At 40.4% G+C, this 14971-nt stretch overlaps 37 non-coding genes across 37 annotated transcripts; all 37 read right to left on the bottom strand.

Annotated features, from left to right (window-relative positions):
• Window positions 1–80: 80 nt before the first annotated feature.
• On the bottom strand, window positions 81–154 carry trnat-agu (transfer RNA threonine (anticodon AGU)). The gene has a single exon. It is a non-coding gene; the product is annotated as a tRNA-Thr (tRNA).
• A 540-nt stretch (window positions 155–694) lies between these two features.
• Window positions 695–783, bottom strand: trnar-ucu (transfer RNA arginine (anticodon UCU)). The gene is given in 2 exon segments: window positions 695–730; window positions 747–783. It is a non-coding gene; the product is annotated as a tRNA-Arg (tRNA).
• Window positions 784–925: 142 nt separating this feature from the next.
• Window positions 926–999, bottom strand: trnat-ugu (transfer RNA threonine (anticodon UGU)). The gene has a single exon. It is a non-coding gene; the product is annotated as a tRNA-Thr (tRNA).
• Window positions 1000–1806: 807 nt separating this feature from the next.
• On the bottom strand, window positions 1807–1895 carry trnar-ucu (transfer RNA arginine (anticodon UCU)). Its single transcript is given in 2 exon segments — window positions 1807–1842; window positions 1859–1895. It is a non-coding gene; the product is annotated as a tRNA-Arg (tRNA).
• A 142-nt stretch (window positions 1896–2037) lies between these two features.
• trnat-ugu (transfer RNA threonine (anticodon UGU)) lies at window positions 2038–2111 on the bottom strand. The gene has a single exon. It is a non-coding gene; the product is annotated as a tRNA-Thr (tRNA).
• Window positions 2112–2916: 805 nt separating this feature from the next.
• trnar-ucu (transfer RNA arginine (anticodon UCU)) lies at window positions 2917–3005 on the bottom strand. Its single transcript is given in 2 exon segments — window positions 2917–2952; window positions 2969–3005. It is a non-coding gene; the product is annotated as a tRNA-Arg (tRNA).
• A 142-nt stretch (window positions 3006–3147) lies between these two features.
• On the bottom strand, window positions 3148–3221 carry trnat-ugu (transfer RNA threonine (anticodon UGU)). Its single transcript has one exon. It is a non-coding gene; the product is annotated as a tRNA-Thr (tRNA).
• Window positions 3222–4026: 805 nt separating this feature from the next.
• On the bottom strand, window positions 4027–4115 carry trnar-ucu (transfer RNA arginine (anticodon UCU)). Its single transcript is given in 2 exon segments — window positions 4027–4062; window positions 4079–4115. It is a non-coding gene; the product is annotated as a tRNA-Arg (tRNA).
• A 142-nt stretch (window positions 4116–4257) lies between these two features.
• trnat-ugu (transfer RNA threonine (anticodon UGU)) lies at window positions 4258–4331 on the bottom strand. Its single transcript has one exon. It is a non-coding gene; the product is annotated as a tRNA-Thr (tRNA).
• A 191-nt stretch (window positions 4332–4522) lies between these two features.
• trnat-agu (transfer RNA threonine (anticodon AGU)) lies at window positions 4523–4596 on the bottom strand. The gene has a single exon. It is a non-coding gene; the product is annotated as a tRNA-Thr (tRNA).
• Window positions 4597–5136: 540 nt separating this feature from the next.
• On the bottom strand, window positions 5137–5225 carry trnar-ucu (transfer RNA arginine (anticodon UCU)). Its single transcript is given in 2 exon segments — window positions 5137–5172; window positions 5189–5225. It is a non-coding gene; the product is annotated as a tRNA-Arg (tRNA).
• A 142-nt stretch (window positions 5226–5367) lies between these two features.
• trnat-ugu (transfer RNA threonine (anticodon UGU)) lies at window positions 5368–5441 on the bottom strand. The gene has a single exon. It is a non-coding gene; the product is annotated as a tRNA-Thr (tRNA).
• A 191-nt stretch (window positions 5442–5632) lies between these two features.
• trnat-agu (transfer RNA threonine (anticodon AGU)) lies at window positions 5633–5706 on the bottom strand. The gene has a single exon. It is a non-coding gene; the product is annotated as a tRNA-Thr (tRNA).
• A 540-nt stretch (window positions 5707–6246) lies between these two features.
• trnar-ucu (transfer RNA arginine (anticodon UCU)) lies at window positions 6247–6335 on the bottom strand. Its single transcript is given in 2 exon segments — window positions 6247–6282; window positions 6299–6335. It is a non-coding gene; the product is annotated as a tRNA-Arg (tRNA).
• A 142-nt stretch (window positions 6336–6477) lies between these two features.
• Window positions 6478–6551, bottom strand: trnat-ugu (transfer RNA threonine (anticodon UGU)). The gene has a single exon. It is a non-coding gene; the product is annotated as a tRNA-Thr (tRNA).
• Window positions 6552–7354: 803 nt separating this feature from the next.
• Window positions 7355–7443, bottom strand: trnar-ucu (transfer RNA arginine (anticodon UCU)). The gene is given in 2 exon segments: window positions 7355–7390; window positions 7407–7443. It is a non-coding gene; the product is annotated as a tRNA-Arg (tRNA).
• A 142-nt stretch (window positions 7444–7585) lies between these two features.
• trnat-ugu (transfer RNA threonine (anticodon UGU)) lies at window positions 7586–7659 on the bottom strand. Its single transcript has one exon. It is a non-coding gene; the product is annotated as a tRNA-Thr (tRNA).
• A 191-nt stretch (window positions 7660–7850) lies between these two features.
• trnat-agu (transfer RNA threonine (anticodon AGU)) lies at window positions 7851–7924 on the bottom strand. The gene has a single exon. It is a non-coding gene; the product is annotated as a tRNA-Thr (tRNA).
• Window positions 7925–8464: 540 nt separating this feature from the next.
• trnar-ucu (transfer RNA arginine (anticodon UCU)) lies at window positions 8465–8553 on the bottom strand. The gene is given in 2 exon segments: window positions 8465–8500; window positions 8517–8553. It is a non-coding gene; the product is annotated as a tRNA-Arg (tRNA).
• A 142-nt stretch (window positions 8554–8695) lies between these two features.
• trnat-ugu (transfer RNA threonine (anticodon UGU)) lies at window positions 8696–8769 on the bottom strand. The gene has a single exon. It is a non-coding gene; the product is annotated as a tRNA-Thr (tRNA).
• A 191-nt stretch (window positions 8770–8960) lies between these two features.
• On the bottom strand, window positions 8961–9034 carry trnat-agu (transfer RNA threonine (anticodon AGU)). The gene has a single exon. It is a non-coding gene; the product is annotated as a tRNA-Thr (tRNA).
• A 191-nt stretch (window positions 9035–9225) lies between these two features.
• Window positions 9226–9299, bottom strand: trnat-agu (transfer RNA threonine (anticodon AGU)). The gene has a single exon. It is a non-coding gene; the product is annotated as a tRNA-Thr (tRNA).
• Window positions 9300–9840: 541 nt separating this feature from the next.
• Window positions 9841–9929, bottom strand: trnar-ucu (transfer RNA arginine (anticodon UCU)). Its single transcript is given in 2 exon segments — window positions 9841–9876; window positions 9893–9929. It is a non-coding gene; the product is annotated as a tRNA-Arg (tRNA).
• A 142-nt stretch (window positions 9930–10071) lies between these two features.
• trnat-ugu (transfer RNA threonine (anticodon UGU)) lies at window positions 10072–10145 on the bottom strand. Its single transcript has one exon. It is a non-coding gene; the product is annotated as a tRNA-Thr (tRNA).
• A 191-nt stretch (window positions 10146–10336) lies between these two features.
• Window positions 10337–10410, bottom strand: trnat-agu (transfer RNA threonine (anticodon AGU)). The gene has a single exon. It is a non-coding gene; the product is annotated as a tRNA-Thr (tRNA).
• A 541-nt stretch (window positions 10411–10951) lies between these two features.
• Window positions 10952–11040, bottom strand: trnar-ucu (transfer RNA arginine (anticodon UCU)). Its single transcript is given in 2 exon segments — window positions 10952–10987; window positions 11004–11040. It is a non-coding gene; the product is annotated as a tRNA-Arg (tRNA).
• Window positions 11041–11182: 142 nt separating this feature from the next.
• On the bottom strand, window positions 11183–11256 carry trnat-ugu (transfer RNA threonine (anticodon UGU)). Its single transcript has one exon. It is a non-coding gene; the product is annotated as a tRNA-Thr (tRNA).
• A 191-nt stretch (window positions 11257–11447) lies between these two features.
• On the bottom strand, window positions 11448–11521 carry trnat-agu (transfer RNA threonine (anticodon AGU)). The gene has a single exon. It is a non-coding gene; the product is annotated as a tRNA-Thr (tRNA).
• Window positions 11522–12061: 540 nt separating this feature from the next.
• Window positions 12062–12150, bottom strand: trnar-ucu (transfer RNA arginine (anticodon UCU)). The gene is given in 2 exon segments: window positions 12062–12097; window positions 12114–12150. It is a non-coding gene; the product is annotated as a tRNA-Arg (tRNA).
• Window positions 12151–12292: 142 nt separating this feature from the next.
• Window positions 12293–12366, bottom strand: trnat-ugu (transfer RNA threonine (anticodon UGU)). Its single transcript has one exon. It is a non-coding gene; the product is annotated as a tRNA-Thr (tRNA).
• Window positions 12367–12556: 190 nt separating this feature from the next.
• trnat-agu (transfer RNA threonine (anticodon AGU)) lies at window positions 12557–12630 on the bottom strand. The gene has a single exon. It is a non-coding gene; the product is annotated as a tRNA-Thr (tRNA).
• Window positions 12631–13171: 541 nt separating this feature from the next.
• Window positions 13172–13260, bottom strand: trnar-ucu (transfer RNA arginine (anticodon UCU)). Its single transcript is given in 2 exon segments — window positions 13172–13207; window positions 13224–13260. It is a non-coding gene; the product is annotated as a tRNA-Arg (tRNA).
• A 142-nt stretch (window positions 13261–13402) lies between these two features.
• trnat-ugu (transfer RNA threonine (anticodon UGU)) lies at window positions 13403–13476 on the bottom strand. The gene has a single exon. It is a non-coding gene; the product is annotated as a tRNA-Thr (tRNA).
• A 181-nt stretch (window positions 13477–13657) lies between these two features.
• Window positions 13658–13731, bottom strand: trnat-agu (transfer RNA threonine (anticodon AGU)). Its single transcript has one exon. It is a non-coding gene; the product is annotated as a tRNA-Thr (tRNA).
• A 541-nt stretch (window positions 13732–14272) lies between these two features.
• On the bottom strand, window positions 14273–14361 carry trnar-ucu (transfer RNA arginine (anticodon UCU)). The gene is given in 2 exon segments: window positions 14273–14308; window positions 14325–14361. It is a non-coding gene; the product is annotated as a tRNA-Arg (tRNA).
• A 142-nt stretch (window positions 14362–14503) lies between these two features.
• On the bottom strand, window positions 14504–14577 carry trnat-ugu (transfer RNA threonine (anticodon UGU)). The gene has a single exon. It is a non-coding gene; the product is annotated as a tRNA-Thr (tRNA).
• Window positions 14578–14768: 191 nt separating this feature from the next.
• trnat-agu (transfer RNA threonine (anticodon AGU)) lies at window positions 14769–14842 on the bottom strand. Its single transcript has one exon. It is a non-coding gene; the product is annotated as a tRNA-Thr (tRNA).
• Window positions 14843–14971: the final 129 nt, after the last annotated feature.

Genomic DNA, 14971 nt, shown 5'->3' with positions numbered 1-14971 from the left:
TAGAAGTCCAGAAGGTGTGTCCTGTAGAGACTTTTACATCTGAAAAGTTTGGATGAATACTAGTAGAAGCCACATATATTAGGCACTGCTGGGATTCGAACCCGGGATCTCCTGTTTACTAGACAGGCGCTTTAACCAACTAAGACAGAGCGCCAGGTACTTACTTAGGTTTGATACTTTTGTATTCAAAGTCTAAAAGAGGTAGCATGTCAGGAAAAGAGCTGATTAAGTCATGATTAGGTTCCTTTGAAGTTAGAGGATTATTTCCAAAAGCTGAAAAGTGTGCAGGCTTCTATTGAGGAATAAGGGAATGTCTCAAATCATTTCATTTTGGTTAAAATCTCTCAATACTCGTGTCTCAAATGTGTTGTGAACCTCCATTTACAATAAATCTAAACTCTGTTTAAGCTAGCAGAAATGGAAAGCATTTCTTGCTAGGTAGGTGGCCATCAATTGGCAGTAGCAGTTTTTGGCCTAAACCAGTGTTTTTCAAACCATTCTTGTTATATTCCTTTTTTAAAAATGGGGACTTGACGTGAGCTAATTAGTAGAGTATTCTGAAATATGAGCTGGGTTTGTCCAACAGGGGAAATAAGACGAAGAGGAAAGGTAGGCTTCTGAAATACTTCATGTCCCAAAGGTTTAAGCATATGCTTGTCCAACACAAAGATATCTGAGCAAAAGGTTTTATGGATGACTCTGGTGGGACTCGAACCCACAGCCTTTGAATACCTCCATTTACAACCTAGAAGTCCAATGCGCTATCCATTGCGCCACAGAGCCACAAGAATACGCTTTCCAAGGCACTATGTCTTGTCCAGCACTTCTTAGCTTTCCAGTTGTTCCTTGCTGATACACACTGTTCAGCATGTAAAGACTTTCAAATGTGAAAAGTTTAAAAGTGCTCCCACATATCCTGTGGCATAGGCACTGCTGGGATTTGAACCCAGGATCTCCTGTTTACAAGACAGGCGCTTTGACCAACTAAGCCACAGCGCCAGCTGTAGTACAAAGCATTTTTTTGGTATATAAAGCCTTAAAGAGGTAGCACATCTTGAAAACAGCTGATTACCTCATGAAAGTTTTTCCTTTGAGCCTTTATTCACAACCTAGAAGTCCAGAAGGTGTGTCCTGTAGAGACTTTTACATCTGAAAAGTTTGGATGAATACTAGTAGAAGCCACATATATTAGGCACTGCTGGGATTCGAACCTAGGATCTCCCGTTTACTAGACAGGCGCTTTAACCAACTAAGACAGAGCGCCAGGTACTTCCTTAGGTTTGATACTTTTGTATTCAAAGTCTAAAAGAGGTAGCATGTCAGGAAAAGAGCTGATTAAGTCATGATTAGGTTCCTTTGAAGTTAGAGGATTATTTCCAAAAGCTGAAAAGTGTGCAGGCTTCTATTGAGGAATAAGGGAATGTCTCAAATCATTTCATTTTGGTTAAAATCTCTCAATACTCGTGTCTCAAATGTGTTGTGAACCTCCATTTACAATAAATCTAAACTCTGTTTAAGCTAGCAAAAATGGAAAGCATTTCTTGCTAGGTAGGTGGCCATCAATTGGCAGTAGCAGTTTTTGGCCTAAACCAGTGTTTTTCAAACCATTCTTGTTATATTCCTTTTTTTTAAAAAGGGGACTTGACGTGAGCTAATTAGTAGAGTATTCTGAAATCTGAGCTGGGTGTGTCCAACAGGGGAAATAAGAAGAAGAGGAAAGGTAGGCTTCTGAAATACTTCATGTCCGAAAAGGTTTAAGCATATGCTTGTCCAACACAAAGATATCTGAGCAAAAGGTTTTATGGATGACTCTGGTGGGACTCGAACCCACAGCCTTTGAATACTTCCATTTACAACCTAGAAGTCCAATGCGCTATCCATTGCGCCACAGAGCCACAAGAATACGCTTTCCAAGGCACTATGTCTTGTCCAGCACTTCTTAGCTTTCCAGTTGTTCCTTGCTGATACACACTGTTCAGCATGTAAAGACTTTCAAATGTGAAAAGTTTAAAAGTGCTCCCACATATCCTGTGGCATAGGCACTGCTGGGATTTGAACCCAGGATCTCCTGTTTACAAGACAGGCGCTTTGACCAACTAAGCCACAGCACGAGCTGTAATACAAAGCATTTTTTTGGTATATAAAGCCTTAAAGAGGTAGCACATCTTGAAAACAGCTGATTACCTCATGAAAGTTTTTCCTTTGAGCCTTTATTCACAACCTAGAAGTCCAGAAGGTGTGTCCTGTAGAGACTTTTACATCTGAAAAGTTTGGATGAATACTAGTAGAAGCCACATATATTAGGCACTGCTGGGATTCGAACCTAGGATCTCCTGTTTACTAGACAGGCGCTTTAACCAACTAAGACAGAGCGCCAGGTACTTCCTTAGGTTTGATACTTTTGTATTCAAAGTCTAAAAGAGGTAGCATGTCAGGAAAAGAACTGATTAAGTCATGATTAGGTTCCTTTGAAGTTAGAGGATTATTTCCAAAAGCTGAAAAGTGTGCAGGCTTCTATTGAGGAATAAGGGAATGTCTCAAATCATTTCATTTTGGTTAAAATCTCTCAATACTCGTGTCTCAAATGTGTTGTGAACCTCCATTTACAATAAATCTAAACTCTGTTTAAGCTAGCAGAAATGGAAAGCATTTCTTGCTAGGTAGGTGGCCATCAATTGGCAGTAGCAGTTTTTGGCCTAAACCAGTGTTTTTCAAACCATTCTTGTTATATTCCTTTTTTAAAAATGGGGACTTGACGTGAGCTAATTAGTAGAGTATTCTGAAATATGAGCTGGGTGTGTCCAACAGGGGAAATAAGACGAAGAGGAAAGGTAGGCTTCTGAAATACTTCATGTTCCAAAGGTTTAAGCATATGCTTGTCCAACACAAAGATATCTGAGCAAAAGGTTTTATGGATGACTCTGGTGGGACTCGAACCCACAGCCTTTGAATACTTCCATTTACAACCTAGAAGTCCAATGCGCTATCCATTGCGCCACAGAGCCACAAGAATACGCTTTCCAAGGCACTATGTCTTGTCCAGCACTTCTTAGCTTTCCAGTTGTTCCTTGCTGATACACACTGTTCAGCATGTAAAGACTTTCAAATGTGAAAAGTTTAAAAGTGCTCCCACATATCCTGTGGCATAGGCACTGCTGGGATTTGAACCCAGGATCTCCTGTTTACAAGACAGGCGCTTTGACCAACTAAGCCACAGCACGAGCTGTAATACAAAGCATTTTTTTGGTATATAAAGCCTTAAAGAGGTAGCACATCTTGAAAACAGCTGATTACCTCATGAAAGTTTTTCCTTTGAGCCTTTATTCACAACCTAGAAGTCCAGAAGGTGTGTCCTGTAGAGACTTTTACATCTGAAAAGTTTGGATGAATACTAGTAGAAGCCACATATATTAGGCACTGCTGGGATTCGAACCTAGGATCTCCTGTTTACTAGACAGGCGCTTTAACCAACTAAGACAGAGCGCCAGGTACTTCCTTAGGTTTGATACTTTTGTATTCAAAGTCTAAAAGAGGTAGCATGTCAGGAAAAGAACTGATTAAGTCATGATTAGGTTCCTTTGAAGTTAGAGGATTATTTCCAAAAGCTGAAAAGTGTGCAGGCTTCTATTGAGGAATAAGGGAATGTCTCAAATCATTTCATTTTGGTTAAAATCTCTCAATACTCGTGTCTCAAATGTGTTGTGAACCTCCATTTACAATAAATCTAAACTCTGTTTAAGCTAGCAGAAATGGAAAGCATTTCTTGCTAGGTAGGTGGCCATCAATTGGCAGTAGCAGTTTTTGGCCTAAACCAGTGTTTTTCAAACCATTCTTGTTATATTCCTTTTTTAAAAATGGGGACTTGACGTGAGCTAATTAGTAGAGTATTCTGAAATATGAGCTGGGTGTGTCCAACAGGGGAAATAAGACGAAGAGGAAAGGTAGGCTTCTGAAATACTTCATGTTCCAAAGGTTTAAGCATATGCTTGTCCAACACAAAGATATCTGAGCAAAAGGTTTTATGGATGACTCTGGTGGGACTCGAACCCACAGCCTTTGAATACCTCCATTTACAACCTAGAAGTCCAATGTGCTATCCATTGCGCCACAGAGCCACAAGAATACGCTTTCCAAGGCACTATGTCTTGTCCAGCACTTCTTAGCTTTCCAGTTCTTCCTTGCTGATACACACTGTTCAGCATGTAAAGACTTTCAAATGTGAAAAGTTTAAAAGTGCTCCCACATATCCTGTGGCATAGGCACTGCTGGGATTTGAACCCAGGATCTCCTGTTTACAAGACAGGCGCTTTGACCAACTAAGCCACAGCGCCAGCTGTAATACAAAGCATTTTTTTGGTATATAAAGCCTTAAAGAGGTAGCACATCTTGAAAACAGCTGATTACCTCATGAAAGTTTTTCCTTTGAGCCTTTATTCACAACCTAGAAGTCCAGAAGGTGTGTCCTGTAGAGACTTTTACATCTGAAAAGTTTGGATGAATACTAGTAGAAGCCACATATATTAGGCACTGCTGGGATTCGAACCCGGGATCTCCTGTTTACTAGACAGGCGCTTTAACCAACTAAGACAGAGCGCCAGGTACTTCCTTAGGTTTGATACTTTTGTATTCAAAGTCTAAAAGAGGTAGCATGTCAGGAAAAGAGCTGATTAAGTCATGATTAGGTTCCTTTGAAGTTAGAGGATTATTTCCAAAAGCTGAAAAGTGTGCAGGCTTCTATTGAGGAATAAGGGAATGTCTCAAATAATTTCATTTTGGTTAAAATCTCTCAATACTCGTGTCTCAAATGTGTTGTGAACCTCCATTTACAATAAATCTAAACTCTGTTTAAGCTAGCAGAAATGGAAAGCATTTCTTGCTAGGTAGGTGGCCATCAATTGGCAGTAGCAGTTTTTGGCCTAAACCAGTGTTTTTCAAACCATTCTTGTTATATTCCTTTTTTAAAAATGGGGACTTGACGTGAGCTAATTAGTAGAGTATTCTGAAATATGAGCTGGGTGTGTCCAACAGGGGAAATAAGACGAAGAGGAAAGGTAGGCTTCTGAAATACTTCATGTCCCAAAGGTTTAAGCATATGCTTGTCCAACACAAAGATATCTGAGCAAAAGGTTTTATGGATGACTCTGGTGGGACTCGAACCCACAGCCTTTGAATACCTCCATTTACAACCTAGAAGTCCAATGCGCTATCCATTGCGCCACAGAGCCACAAGAATACGCTTTCCAAGGCACTATGTCTTGTCCAGCACTTCTTAGCTTTCCAGTTCTTCCTTGCTGATACACACTGTTCAGCATGTAAAGACTTTCAAATGTGAAAAGTTTAAAAGTGCTCCCACATATCCTGTGGCATAGGCACTGCTGGGATTTGAACCCAGGATCTCCTGTTTACAAGACAGGCGCTTTGACCAACTAAGCCACAGCGCCAGCTGTAATGCAAAGCATTTTTTTGGTATATAAAGCCTTAAAGAGGTAGCACATCTTGAAAACAGCTGATTACCTCATGAAAGTTTTTCCTTTGAGCCTTTATTCACAACCTAGAAGTCCAGAAGGTGTGTCCTGTAGAGACTTTTACATCTGAAAAGTTTGGATGAATACTAGTAGAAGCCACATATATTAGGCACTGCTGGGATTCGAACCCGGGATCTCCTGTTTACTAGACAGGCGCTTTAACCAACTAAGACAGAGCGCCAGGTACTTACTTAGGTTTGATACTTTTGTATTCAAAGTCTAAAAGAGGTAGCATGTCAGGAAAAGAGCTGATTAAGTCATGATTAGGTTCCTTTGAAGTTAGAGGATTATTTCCAAAAGCTGAAAAGTGTGCAGGCTTCTATTGAGGAATAAGGGAATGTCTCAAATCATTTCATTTTGGTTAAAATCTCTCAATACTCGTGTCTCAAATGTGTTGTGAACCTCCATTTACAATAAATCTAAACTCTGTTTAAGCTAGCAGAAATGGAAAGCATTTCTTGCTAGGTAGGTGGCCATCAATTGGCAGTAGCAGTTTTTGGCCTAAACCAGTGTTTTTCAAACCATTCTTGTTATATTCCTTTTTTAAAAATGGGGACTTGACGTGAGCTAATTAGTAGAGTATTCTGAAATATGAGCTGGGTGTGTCCAACAGGGGAAATAAGACGAAGAGGAAAGGTAGGCTTCTGAAATACTTCATGTCCCAAAGGTTTAAGCATATGCTTGTCCAACACAAAGATATCTGAGCAAAAGGTTTTATGGATGACTCTGGTGGGACTCGAACCCACAGCCTTTGAATACCTCCATTTACAACCTAGAAGTCCAATGCGCTATCCATTGCGCCACAGAGCCACAAGAATACGCTTTCCAAGGCACTATGTCTTGTCCAGCACTTCTTAGCTTTCCAGTTCTTCCTTGCTGATACACACTGTTCAGCATGTAAAGACTTTCAAATGTGAAAAGTTTAAAAGTGCTCCCACATATCCTGTGGCATAGGCACTGCTGGGATTTGAACCCAGGATCTCCTGTTTACAAGACAGGCGCTTTGACCAACTAAGCCACAGCGCCAGCTGTAATACAATGCATTTTTTTGGTATATAAAGCCTTAAAGAGGTACTACATCTTGAAAACAGCTGATTACCTCATGAAAGTTTTTCCTTTGAGCCTTTATTCACAACCTAGAAGTCCAGAAGGTGTGTCCTGTAGAGACTTTTACATCTGAAAAGTTTGGATGAATACTAGTAGAAGCCACACATTTTAGGCACTGCTGGGATTTGAACCCGGGATCTCCTGTTTACTAGACAGGCGCTTTAACCAACTAAGACAGAGCGCCAGGTACTTCCTTAGGTTTGATACTTTTGTATTCAAAGTCTAAAAAGGTAGCATGTCAGGAAAAGAGCTGATTAAGTCATGATTAGGTTCCTTTGAAGTTAGAGGATTATTTCCAAAAGCTGAAAAGTGTGCAGGCTTCTATTGAGGAATAAGGGAATGTCTCAAATCATTTCATTTTGGTTAAAATCTCTCAATACTCGTGTCTCAAATGTGTTGTGAACCTCCATTTACAATAAATCTAAACTCTGTTTAAGCTAGCAAAAATGGAAAGCATTTCTTGCTAGGTAGGTGTCCATCAATTGGCAGTAGCAGTTTTTGGCCTAAACCAGTGTTTTTCAAACCATTCTTGTTATATTCCTTTTTTAAAAAAAGGGGACTTGACGTGAGCTAATTAGTAGAGTATTCTGAAATCTGAGCTGGGTGTGTCCAACAAGGGAAATAAGACGAAGAGGAAAGGTAGGCTTCTAAAATACTTCATGTCCCAATGGTTTAAGCATATGCTTGTCACACAAAGATATCTGAGCAAAAGGTTTTATGGATGACTCTGGTGGGACTCGAACCCACAGCCTTTGAATACCTCCATTCACAACCTAGAAGTCCAATGCGCTATCCATTGCGCCACAGAGCCACAAGAACACACTTTCCAAACCACTATGCCTTGTCCAGCACTTCTTAGCTTTCCAGTTCTTCCTTGCTGATACACACTGTTCAGCATGTAAAGACTTTCAAATGTGAAAAGTTTAAAAGTGCTCCCACATATCCTGTGGCATAGGCACTGCTGGGATTTGAACCCAGGATCTCCTGTTTACAAGACAGGCGCTTTGACCAACTAAGCCACAGCGCCAGCTGTAATGCAAAGCATTTTGTTGGTATATAAAGCCTTAAAGAGGTAGCACATCTTGAAAACAGCTGATTACCTCATGAAAGTTTTTCCTTTGAGCCTTTATTCACAACCTAGAAGTCCAGAAGGTGTGTCCTGTAGAGACTTTTACATCTGAAAAGTTTGGATGAATACTAGTAGAAGCCACATATATTAGGCACTGCTGGGATTCGAACCCGGGATCTCCTGTTTACTAGACAGGCGCTTTAACCAACTAAGACAGAGCGCCAGGTACTTCCTTAGGTTTGATACTTTTGTATTCAAAGTCTAAAAGAGGTAGCATGTCAGGAAAAGAGCTGATTAAGTCATGATTAGGTTCCTTTGAAGTTAGAGGATTATTTCCAAAAGCTGAAAAGTGTGCAGGCTTCTATTGAGGAATAAGGGAATGTCTCAAATAATTTCATTTTGGTTAAAATCTCTCAATACTCGTGTCTCAAATGTGTTGTGAACCTCCATTTACAATAAATCTAAACTCTGTTTAAGCTAGCAGAAATGGAAAGCATTTCTTGCTAGGTAGGTGGCCATCAATTGGCAGTAGCAGTTTTTGGCCTAAACCAGTGTTTTTCAAACCATTCTTGTTATATTCCTTTTTTAAAAATGGGGACTTGACGTGAGCTAATTAGTAGAGTATTCTGAAATCTGAGCTGGGTGTGTCCAACAGGGGAAATAAGACGAAGAGGAAAGGTAGGCTTCTGAAATACTTCATGTCCCAAAGGTTTAAGCATATGCTTGTCCAACACAAAGATATCTGAGCAAAAGGTTTTATGGATGACTCTGGTGGGACTCGAACCCACAGCCTTTGAATACCTCCATTCACAACCTAGAAGTCCAATGCGCTATCCATTGCGCCACAGAGCCACAAGAACACGCTTTCCAAGGCACTATGCCTTGTCGAGCACTTCTTAGCTTTCCAGTTATTCCTTGCTGATACACACTGTTCAGCATGTAAAGACTTTCAAATGTGAAAAGTTTAAAAGTGCTCCCACATATCCTGTGGCATAGGCACTGCTGGGATTTGAACCCAGGATCTCCTGTTTACAAGACAAGCGCTTTGACCAACTAAGCCACAGCGCCAGCTGTAATACAAAGCATTTTGTTGGTATATAAAGCCTTAAAGAGGTAGCACATCTTGAAAACAGTTGATTACCTCATGAAAGGTTTCCCTTTGAGCCTTTATTCACAACCTAGAAGTCCAAAAAATGTGTCCTGTAGAGACTTTTACATTTGAAAAGTTTGGATGAATACTAGTAGAAGCCACATATATTAGGCACTGCTGGGATTCGAACCCAGGAGCTCCTGTTTACTAGACAGGCGCTTTAACCAACTAAGCCACAGCGCCAGCTGTAATACAAAGCATTTTTTTGGTATATAAAGCCTTAAAGAGGTAGCACATCTTGAAAACAGCTGATTACCTCATGAAAGTTTTCCCTTTGAGCCTTTATTCACAACCTAGAAATCCAGAAGGTGTGTCCTGTAGAGACTTTTACATCTGAAAAGTTTGGATGTATACTAGTAGAAGGCACACATTTTAGGGACTGCTGAGATTCGAACCCAGGATCTCCTGTTTACTAGACAGGCGCTTTAACCAACTAAGCCACAGCGCCAGATACTTACTTTGGTTTGATACTTTTGTATTCAAAGTCTAAAAGAGGTAGCATGTCAGGAAAAGAGCTGATTAAGTCATGATTAGGTTCCTTTGAAGTTAGAGGATTATTTCCAAAAGCTGAAAAGTGTGCAGGCTTCTATTGAGGAATAAGGGAATGTCTCAAATCATTTCATTTTGGTTAAAATCTCTCAATACTCGTGTCTCAAATGTGTTGTGAACCTCCATTTACAATAAATCTAAACTCTATTTAAGCTAGCAGAAATGGAAAGCATTTCTTGCTAGGTAGGTGGCCATCAATTGGCAGTAGCAGTTTTTGGCCTAAACCAGTGTTTTTCAAACCATTCTTGTTATATTCCTTTTTTAAAAATCGGGACATGACGTGAGCTAATTAGTAGAGTATTCTGTAATCTGAGCTGGGTGTGTCCAACAGGGGAAATAAGACGAAGAGGAAAGGTAGGCTTCTGAAATACTTCATGTCCGAAAAGGTTTAAGCATATGCTTGTCCAACACAAAGATATCTGAGCAAAAGTTTTTATGGATGACTCTGGTGGGACTCGAACCCACAGCCTTTGAATACCTCCATTCACAACCTAGAAGTCCAATGCGCTATCCATTGCGCGACAGAGCCACAAGAACACGCTTTCCAAGGCACTATGCCTTGTCCAGCACTTCTTAGCTTTCCAGTTCTTCCTTGCTGATACACACTGTTCAGCATGTAAAGACTTTCAAATGTGAAAAGTTTAAAAGTGCTCCCACATATCCTGTGGCATAGGCACTGCTGGGATTTGAACCCAGGATCTCCTGTTTACAAGACAGGCGCTTTGACCAACTAAGCCACAGCGCAAGCTGTAATACAAAGCATTTTTTTGGTATATAAAGCCTTAAAGAGGTAGCACATCTTGAAAACAGCTGATTACCTCATGAAAGTTTTCCCTTTGAGCCTTTATTCACAACCTAGAAGTCCAGAAGGTGTGTCCTGTAGAGACTTTTACATCTGAAAAGTTTGGATGAATACTAGTAGAAGGCACACATTTTAGGCACTGCTGAGATTCGAACCCAGGATCTCCTGTTTACTAGACAGGCGCTTTAACCAACTAAGCCACAGCGCCAGATACTTACTTTGGTTTGATACTTTTGTATTCAAAGTCTAAAAGAGGTAGCATGTCCGGAAAAGAGCTGATTAAGTCATGATTAGGTTCCTTTGAAGTTAGAGGATTTTTTCCAAAAGCTGTAACGTGTGCAGGCTTCTATTGAGGAATAAGGGAATGTCTCAAATCATTTCATTTTGGTTAAAATCTCTCAATACTCGTGTCTCAAATGTGTTGTGAACCTCCATTTACAATAAATCTAAACTCTATTTAAGCTAGCAGAAATGGAAAGCATATCTTGCTAGGTAGGTGGCCATCAATTGGCAGTAGCAGTTTTTGGCCTAAACCAGTGTTTTTCAAACCATTCTTGTTATATTCCTTTTTTAAAAATGGGGACTTGACGTGAGCTAATTAGTAGAGTATTCTGAAATCTGAGCTGGGTGTGTCCAACAGGGGAAATAAGACGAAGAGGAAAGGTAGGCTTCTGAAATACTTCATGTCCGAAAAGGTTTAAGCATATGCTTGTCCAACACAAAGATATCTGAGCAAAAGTTTTTATGGATGACTCTGGTGGGACTCAAACCCACAGCCTTTGAATATCTCCATTCAAAACCTAGAAGTCCAATGCGCTATCCATTGCGCCACAGAGCCACAAGAACACGATGTCCAAGGCACTATGCCTTGTCCAGCACTTCTTAGCTTTCCAGTTATTCCTTGCTGATACACACTGTTCAGCATGTAAAGACTTTCAAATGTGAAAAGTTTAAAAGTGCTCCCACACATCCTGTGGCATAGGCACTGCTGGGATTTGAACCCAGGATCTCCTGTTTACAAGACAGGCGCTTTGACCAACTAAGCCACAGCACCAGCTGTAATACAAAGCATTTTGTTGGTATATAAAGCCTTAAAGAGGTAGCACATCTTGAAAACAGCTGATTACCTCATGAAAGTTTTTCCTTTGAGCCTTTATTCACAACCTAGAAGTCCAAAAGGTGTGTCCTGTAGAGACTTTTACATCTGAAAAGTTTGGATGAATACTAGTAGAAGCCACATATATTAGGCACTGCTGGAATTCGAACCCAGGATCTCCTGTTTACTAGACAGGCGCTTTAACCAACTAAGCCACAGCGCCAGGTACTTCCTTAGGTTTGATACTTTTGTATTCAAAGTCTAAAAGAGGTAGCATGTCAGGAAAAGAGCTGATTAAGTCATGATTAGGTTCCTTTGAAGTAAGAGAATTATTTCCAAAAGCTGAAAAGTGTGCAGGCTTCTATTGAGGAATAAGGGAATGTCTCAAATCATTTCATTTTGGTTAAAATCTCTCAATACTCGTGTCTCAAATGTGTTGTGAACCTCCATTTACAATAAATCTAAACTCTGTTTAAGCTAGCAGAAATGGAAAGCATTTCTTGCTAGGTAGGTGGCCATCAATTGGCAGTAGCAGTTTTTGGCCTAAACCAGTGTTTTTCAAACCATTCTTGTTATATTCCTTTTTTAAAAATGGGGACTTGACGTGAGCTAATTAGTAGATTATTCTGAAATCTGAGCTGGGTGTGTCCAACAGGGGAAATAAGACGAAGAGGAAAGGTAGGCTTCTGAAATACTTCATGTCCCAAAGGTTTAAGCATATGCTTGTCCAACACAAAGATATCTGAGCAAAAGGTTTTATGGATGACTCTGGTGGGACTCGAACCCACAGCCTTTGAATACCTCCATTCACAACCTAGAAGTCCAATGCGCTATCCATTGTGCCACAGAACCACAAGAATACGCTTTCCAAGGCACTATGCCTTGTCCAGCACTTCTTAGCTTTCCAGTTCTTCCATTCTGATACACACTGTTCAGCATGTAAAGACTTTCAAATGTGAAAAGTTTAAAAGTGCTCCCACATATCCTGTAGCATAGGCACTGCTGGGATTTGAACCCAGGATCTCCTGTTTACAAGACAGGCGCTTTGACCAACTAAGCCACAGCGCCAGCTGTAATACAAAGCATTTTTTTGGTATATAAAGCCTTAGAGAGGTAGCACATCTTGAAAACAGCTGATTACCTCATGAAAGTTTTCCCTTTGAGCCTTTATTCACAACCTAGAAGTCCAGAAGGTGTGTCCTGTAGAGACTTTTACATCTGAAAATTTTGGATGACTATAGTAGAAGCTACACATATTACGCACTGCTGGGATTCGAACCCAGGATCTCCTGTTTACTAGACAGGCATTTTAACAAACTAAACCACAGCGCCAGGTACTTACCCTGGTTTGATACTCTTGTATTCAAAGTCTAAAAGAGGTAGCATGTCAGGAAAAGAGCTGATTAAGTCATAATTAGCTTCCTTTGAAGTTAGAGGATTATTTCCAAAAGCTGAAAAGTGTGCAGGCTTCTATTGAGGAAAAAGGGAATGTCTCAAATCATTTCATTTTGGTTAAAATCTTTCAATACTCGTGTCTCAAATGTGTTGTGAACCTCCATTTACAATAAATCTAAACTCTGTTTAAGCTAGCAGAAATGGAAAGCATTTCTTGCTAGGTAGGTGGCCATCAATTGGCAGTAGCAGTTTTTGGCCTAAACCAGTGTTTTTCAAACCATTCTTGTTATATTCCTTTTTTAAAAATGGTGACTTGACGTGAGCTAATTAGTAGAGTATTCTGAAATCTGAGCTGGGTGTGTCCAGCAGGGGAAATAAGACGAAGAGGAAAGTTAGGCTTCTGAAATACTTCATGTCCGAAAAGGTTTAAGCATATGCTTGTCCAATACAAAGATATCTGAGCAAAAGGTTTTATGGATGACTCTGGTGGGACTCGAACCCACAGCCTTTGAATACCTCCATTCACAACCTAGAAGTCCAATGCGCTATCCATTGCGCCACAGAGCCACAAGAACACACTTTCCAAGGCACTATGCCTTGTCCAGCACTTCTTAGCTTTCCAGTTCTTCCTTGCTGATACACACTGTTCAGCATGTAAAGACTTTCAAATGTGAAAAGTTTAAAAGTGCTCCCACATATCCTGTGGCATAGGCACTGCTGGGATTTGAACCCAGGATCTCCTGTTTACAAGACAGGCGCTTTGACCAACTAAGCCACAGCGCCAGCTGTAATGCAAAGCATTTTGTTGGTATATAAAGCCTTAAAGAGGTAGCACATCTTGATTACCTCATGAAAGTTTTCCCTTTGAGCCTTTATTCACAACCTAGAAGTCCAGAAGGTGTGTCCTGTAGAGACTTTTACATCTGAAAAGTTTGGATGAATACTAGTAGAAGGCACACATTTTAGGCACTGCTGGGATTCGAACCCAGGATCTCCTGTTTACTAGACAGGCGCTTTAACCAACTAAGCCACAGCGCCAGGTACTTACTTTGGTTTGATACTTTTGTATTCAAAGTCTAAAAGAGGTAGCATGTCAGGAAAAGAGCTGATTAAGTCATGATTAGGTTCCTTTGAAGTTAGAGGATTATTTCCAAAAGCTGAAAAGTGTGCAAGCTTCTATTGAGGAATAAGGGAATGTCTCAAATCATTTCATTTTGGTTAAAATCTCTCAATACTCGTGTCTCAAATGTGTTGTGAACCTCCATTTACAATAAATCTAAACTCTATTTAAGCTAGCGGAAATGGAAAGCATTTCTTGCTAGGTAGGTGGCCATCAATTGGCAGTAGCAGTTTTTGGCCTAAACCAGTGTTTTTCAAACCATTCTTGTTATATTCCTTTTTAAAAAATGAGGACTTGACATGAGCCAATTAGTAGAGTATTCTGTAATCTGAGCTGGTTGTGTCCAACAGGGGAAATAAGACGAAGAGGAAAGGTAGGCTTCTGAAATACTTCATGTCCGAAAAGGTTTAAGCATATGCTTGTCCAACACAAAGATATCTGAGCAAAAGTTTTTATGGATGACTCTGGTGGGACTCGAACCCACAGCCTTTGAATACCTCCATTCACAACCTAGAAGTCCAATGCGCTCTCCATTGCGCCACAGAGCCACAAGAACACACTTTCCAAGGCACTATGCCTTGTCCAGCACTTCTTAGCTTTCCAGTTCTTCCTTGCTGATACACACTGTTCAGCATGTAAAGACTTTCAAATGTGAAAAGTTTAAAAGTGCTCCCACATATCCTGTGGCATAGGCACTGCTGGGATTTGAACCCTGGATCTCCTGTTTACAAGACAGGCGCTTTGACCAACTAAGCCACAGCGCCAGCTGTAATGCAAAGCCTTTTGTTGGTATATAAAGCCTTAAAGAGGTAGCACATCTTGAAAACAGCTGATTACCTCATGAAAGTTTTCCCTTTGAGCCTTTATTCACAACCTAGAAGTCCAGAAGGTGTGTCCTGTAGAGACTTTTACATCTGAAAAGTTTGGATGAATACTAGTAGAAGGCACACATTTTAGGCACTGCTGGGATCCGAACCCAGGATCACCTGTTTACTAGAGAGGCGCTTTAACCAACTAAGCCACAGCGCCAGGTACTAACTATGGTTTGATACTTTTGTATTCAAAGTCTAAAAGAGGTAGCATGTCAGGAAAAGAGCTGATTAAGTCATGATTAGGTTCCTTTGAAGTTAGAGGATTATTTCCAAAAGCTGAAAAGTG

The sequence above is a fragment of the Pseudorasbora parva genome, chromosome 8, assembly GCF_024679245.1.
Source record: "Pseudorasbora parva isolate DD20220531a chromosome 8, ASM2467924v1, whole genome shotgun sequence".
NCBI classification, from domain to species: Eukaryota; Metazoa; Chordata; class Actinopteri; order Cypriniformes; family Gobionidae; genus Pseudorasbora; species Pseudorasbora parva.
Note: the sequence above shows the minus strand (reverse complement) of the source record. Positions and strands in the feature narration are given on the sequence as shown.